Below are 6000 nucleotides of genomic sequence, written 5' to 3' on the forward strand. Positions count from 1 at the left end.
TGAACCCAGGCATGGTGGCACATGCCTGTAATCTCAGTAACGTGGTGAGACCATGTTTCAAAATAAAGGCTGGGGTGTGGCTCAGTGGTAGAGCACCCCTGGATCCGATCCCCAGCACCACAATAACACAAAAGGCTTTGAAGCTGATGCTCCTCTTGCTGTGGTTGCTTTGGCCAATTACTCCTCCATGAGGGGTGGTGGGAGTGAGAAGGGGACACAGGGTCTAGGGAAGTCCCCGGGCCTCAACTCACCATCTGCTGTGGAAACACAGGATGCGTCAAATGCTTTATTGTCACTGTCTGGCGAGGGGATGGTGACCATGTCTCTAGGCCTTATGGACCTGAGTGGGGCTGTCTGCAGCACAGCAGGAAACTGGATGCAGCAGGGAGCCTGGAACAGGAGTGGGTGACAAAGCCACCAGACCTGCTGCCATTGCCTGGCTTTGGTTCCAGCTGCATGTGTCCAGCACACGTGGCCCTGGGGCTTCCAGGACAGGCTGCACAGGGTAGGACCTTCCCAGCAGGCAGTGTGCAGTTGAGAAGGTTGTGTTCCCCGGACCCCTGGAGCCAAGTTATCTTGTCTAAAGCAGGATCAGTGCCAGATACTCCTTGTTGGGCTCTGGTATTCACCCCTGAGACTAAGCTCCCTGAAGAAACCCTGCCACAGTGTCGGCCTCAGTCCCCTAGAGAGGCCTGAGCTGATCCTAGATGAGGTTATGATGCCACTGCTGTCCTCACAAGCTGTGGACCCCCCCTATGTGCCCACCTGCTTCCAATAAATGAGCCCAAAACACTCTCCATGGCCTGCTGATCCCTGCACTGAGCTAGGTGCTGGGCACAGGTTTCAGGGACCTTAAGACCCTGGGCCACTTCAGACCCAGAGCAGAGGGCGTTGCCTGAGCTTTGTTTATGAGAGGGCATTGCTCTCAGAGAGCCCTTCCCAATTCCTGCCCTGGGTGCTCCCCAGCCGTCTCGCATCTAGTAGGCCTGCAGTCCTGCTGCTAATAGTGAGCACCATGATGGTGGCCTGTTGGGTCCACATTCCCCCCGTGCAGCCAGGGCCTGGCACTCCACATACACAAGAAGTGACAGCTGCCAATCCCACATGGTCCCTTGGTCTCTGGGATCCAGGCTACAGTTACCTGGAGTGTGGGAGGCCATTGTGCTGTGTGACCAGAATTTTCCTTCCCTGAATGGTTGAGGCTTTGTTGGTTACTTCCCATGATCTGATCACATCAAAGTGGCCCTAGACGGCTGCCCCCATAGCAAAATATGTCTTCATGCATAGATGTGCCTTCCTACAGCCCCAGGGGTCAAATTACCTTACCTTTCCTTGTAAACCTGCCCCCCTTGACCTTTTTTGGATGGAAATTTCTAAAGAATGAGAGTCTCTCCAATAAAAGTCCACTTCTGAGCTTGCTAGCTCTCTCTCGCCAGCCTCTTGTGACACTACTCACTCTCCCATTTGGGGAGCTTGAGGCCGAGGGCAGAGGAGCCGTCCTAGGGCTTGAATTAAAGGTAAATTGTGTGTCTGTGTTTTATTTGGTACCTTAGGAAATTCACTCGAATGACCGTTAGTTTGGCTGCCCACACTGGTTTGGGGGCAGCACGGGAGCACTCCAGGGAGACTTCATTCAGGAGCAGCACTGAGACCAGGTGTGATGGTTTATTTATTTTTTTCTTGTTTTAATCACTACTTTATTGCACAATGATGGAATTAATTATAAATTTAAATTGTAGCTTGGTAATCGATCACCAGGCAATATGTTTTAATAAAAGCAAAGTGCTTTTTCAAAAGTGATCAGATAACAACTCAAAATGCAGAGATATGATGAGAACTATCCGGTCAACAGATTTAGCTTTCTCACTAAAAGAAACTTGAACTTTTCTGTGTTAGGAAAGGTAAACTGTAATTTCAGTAGACAGCAATATAGAAAGATTTTGTCACATCAACTAGTTTCCATTTACTCAGCAACAGTTTATAGCTGTCTTAGTTGGGACAGATACATTTATGTAACTGGCTGTGCTTGAGCCCTCTTTGCAATCAGCTTGAGACCTGCAATGCACTTGGCAATCATCTCCTTTTTCTGTTGTGCAGAGATGCTCTGCACCGCGTGCTTCTCCACCAGTTTCTCATGTGCTCTTGTCCCTTTTGATGCATCCTATTCTGCACAGAGGTACAGATTGTTGGGAGTCTCCCTGAGAACTCCCCTTCCCTGGGCCTTTCAAACATGGCGGTGGGCAAATTGCCAGTGGGTGGCTAGAACTCCCCCGGCCTTTCAGATAAGGGGCCCCTATTGCAACATGGCGGCCGGGCAAGTTGCCAGTGGGCGGATAACAAGTTGTTTTGAAAACCTTCTAATTGGCCCTCCCGACTTCCGGGCTCTTGAACAGTTCGTGCCCCCCATGAATCTTATGCAGGGCGGATGTGCGTGCACCATAGGTGATGACCTGACCTTTACTATGATTGGCCCCAGGGGCTTCCTGGTTTAAGATAACTAACTCTCACTTTCTATATAAGCTAGCAGCAGTTGCAATAAAGTGCTTCATCTTTGTCACTGCTATCTGTGTGTGTGCATTTTAATCTCCGACGACGAACCTTGGCTTTTCACAGATAATCCGGGTGACTCTTTGCTTCCTTGTCTACTTCATGTAGCCATTCTTGGTAAGCAACTTCCAAGGCCGTAGCAATGTTATTTATCTGGACATCAAAAAAATTGTGGCACTTCTGAACCAGCGCCTGCTGTGACTTTTCCAACTAAATCATATCCTGGATTTATTTGATGGAAGCCTGCTTCACCTCTTCTATTTGGACAATTTTTTGCTCATTGAGATTATCAATAAATTCTCTAATAGAGGAACCATATTTTTTACATACAAAAGTAAACCCTACTATTGATATGGTAGAGAAGGTCTCTGGGATAACTACATAGATTTCTTTGGATAGAAACAAGATAAATCTAGTTCCACGCATGTAGGGTGCTGTTAAACCAGTTTTAGGATAAAGAAATCGGAAGAATTCCTCAGGGATCAGCCCAAGAACAAACCTTTCCTCCATATTCAGGAAGAGGTGGTAGATGGGCAAGATGTGGCTGCCCTGTGTGAAAGATCCCAATGGCTGCAATGACCCTGGTCCTAGGAAAGCTGCATTCCTGAGACAGGGGCTCACTCTGATGGCAGAGAAAGTACCACCTGTGAGAGCATGGTCAGCAAATATCCATGCAGCAGGCTTAGTGTCCCTGGGACCCTGAATAGAGACTCTGTCTGCTCCGGTTTATTTGTTTTTAATAGGACTTTGTACTGTGCTAAAATGCACGTCCCTCCTAATTGACCAGTGACCTCTCTTGAGTGTACGGTTAGTGGAATAAAACAGCCCAACCTCAGGACCTCCTCATCTTCCCAGACTGAAGCTCCATCCCACTAACACTAACCCCTCCCTGACCCCCACCCTAGCACTCACCACCCACTGCCTGTCCCCATGGCTCCTAGGGACCTCAGAGGAGTGGAATCCCTGGCTGGTGTCACTTGGTGCAGTTTCTTCGTGGTTCTTCCGTGTTGTGGTATGGGTCAGAATTCCCTCCCTTTTCACATGTATTTTCATTCATGTACACGTTTATAGCTGATCTGCTTGCAGACTGAAGCTTTACTGGTAAACACTGTTCTTATTTGTCCCAAGCAACCATTGTGTCTCCTATTATGATAGCCACCCCTGTTCTCTGTGGGTCACAGCTTACTGGATTTTTTTTTATTCCTTTGCTTTCAAACTGTTTGTGTCTCTAGATCTAAAGTGAGTCTTGGGTTGGAGATGTGGCTCAGTGGTAGAGCACTTTCCCAGCACCCACTGGCCCTGGGTTTGAGCCCAGCACAGAAAATAAATAAAAATAAATACATAAAAATAAAGGGAGCCTCTTGCAGAGAATCATATAATTGCATCATGGGGGGATATATTTTCTCCATTCTGCCAATCTTCGTGTTTGGATTGGAGAGTTTAATTCATTTACATTTAAACTAATTACTGATAAAGAGGGATTTATTTATGTCATTTTGCTATTTGTTTTCTATAAGGCTTCTAACTTTATTTCCCCCATTTCCTGCACTCATGACTTCTTTGAATTTAGTTGATTTTTTTGCAGTGATATTCACTTCCTTTTGAATATAGTCCTTTTCCCCTCCTTTGTGATTACCCTGGGGATTGCATTTAATATCCTGAAGTTATAACACTTTATATTGAATTTGTACCAGCTCAACTTCAATAGCATACAAAAACTCTGCTCCTTCAGAGCTCTGTCTTTATCTTCTTTCAGTTATTCTTACAGAATTACATCTCTGTATATTGTGTGTCCAAAGACACCATTAATTTTTTAATTTGTTAATCTCTTAAATCATGTAGAAAACAAAATGTGGATTTACAAACCAAGGGTACAGTAATAGTAACTTTTGGATTTTTTTTCCTCAAGTGTGCTAGTTTTTAAAATCATGTGGAAAACAAGTTGGATTGACACACTGTTACAATAATACCACATCGCAACTGCCCGTGTATTTACCCCTCCTGAGGTCTTTATTTCTTCAAACAGCTTGGGTTGCTGTCTAGAACCTTCCATTTGACCTGCAGTACTCCCCTGAAACATGCTCCCCTGAGCATGTCTTCTAGGCAGATCTAATAGTAACAAGGTTCCTCAGTTTTGTTTATTGGGAATGTCTTAAATTTGCTCATAATTTTGAAGGGCATTTTTTCAGAATATAGGAATCCTGATTGACAGTATTATTTTTTTTTCTTTCAGGACTTTGTCTATGTAGAGCTCACTACCTTCTGTCCTCCTGAGGTACTGATAAGAAATCTGCGGAGGACCTTACTGAAGCTCCCTTGTGTGTGATGGGTCACTTCTCTCATGCTGCTTTTAAGAGTCTCTCTCGCCTTTAGGTTTGTTCTATGATGTCTCAAAAAAGGTCTCTTTGAGTTCACTGGGCTGCTTGGATGTTTATATTCATGTCTTCTAGCAGATTTGGGGAGTCTTCAGCCACTATTCTTCAGATAATCCCTCTGACCTTCTTTCTCTCTTTTTCCTGAATTCCTACAATACATGTGCTGGTCTGCTTGAGGGTGTCCCTTGGAAGCTCAAAGCTCTGTTCACTTTTCTCTAATATTTTTTTCTTTTTATCTCTCAGATTCAATAATTCCAATGATCCTATATTGAGTTTTGCTGACTCTTTCCTGACTGCTGAAATCTGACTTTAATTCTCTCCAGTAAATTTTTAAATTTCAGTTATTTTCAGCTTCAGAATTTCTCTGGTTTCATTTAGGTTTTATAACTCTTAATTGATATTTCCATTTTGTTCATACTTCATTTTATTAACTTTATCCACATCTTTTTTAATTTCTTCCCACATTTTTGAGACAATTGCTTTGAAGTCTGTGTTAAGCACTGTACCATCTTGTCTTTCTCAGGAAAAGTTTCTTTTGGTTTGTCTTTTTTTCCTTTAAATGAAAATATTATCTCTTTCTTTTGATACCTTGTGATTTTTTTGTTGAAAATTGTAAAATTGAGAAGAAAAAGTGGACCCTAATCTCCATCATGTGGGATGAGGCCCCAACTTCCTTAATAAGACTCCTGTGGTGCAAGAATTAAAATCAAGAATCAATCAATGGGATGGAATCAAACTAAAAAGTTTCTTCTCAGCAAAAGAAACTATCTGTGAGGTGAATAGAGAGCCTACATTTTGAGAGCAAATCTTTACCCCTCACATATCAGATACAGCACTAATATCTAGGGTGTATAAAGAACTCAAAAAGCTAAGCACCAAAAAAACAAATAACCCAATCAATAAATGGGCCAAGGACCCGACCAGACACTTCTCAGAAGATGATATACCATGAATCAACAAATATATGAGGAGCTGGGGATGTGGCTCAAGCGGTAGCGCGCTCGCCTGGCATGCGTGCGGCCCGGGTTCGATCCTCAGCACCACATACCAACAAAGATGTTGTGTCCGCCGAGAACTA

At 44.1% G+C, this 6000-nt stretch overlaps 1 pseudogene across 1 annotated transcript; it reads right to left on the reverse strand.

The window, feature by feature from the left end:
* Window positions 1–2607: 2607 nt before the first annotated feature.
* Window positions 2608–3203, reverse strand: LOC308635532 (ATP synthase F(0) complex subunit B1, mitochondrial-like; annotated as a pseudogene). Its single transcript has one exon. The product of its transcript is annotated as an ATP synthase F(0) complex subunit B1, mitochondrial-like (transcript).
* Window positions 3204–6000: the final 2797 nt, after the last annotated feature.

Source organism: Spermophilus citellus (genome assembly GCF_964194105.1).
Source record: "Spermophilus citellus genome assembly, chromosome: 17".
NCBI classification, from domain to species: domain Eukaryota; kingdom Metazoa; phylum Chordata; class Mammalia; order Rodentia; family Sciuridae; genus Spermophilus; species Spermophilus citellus.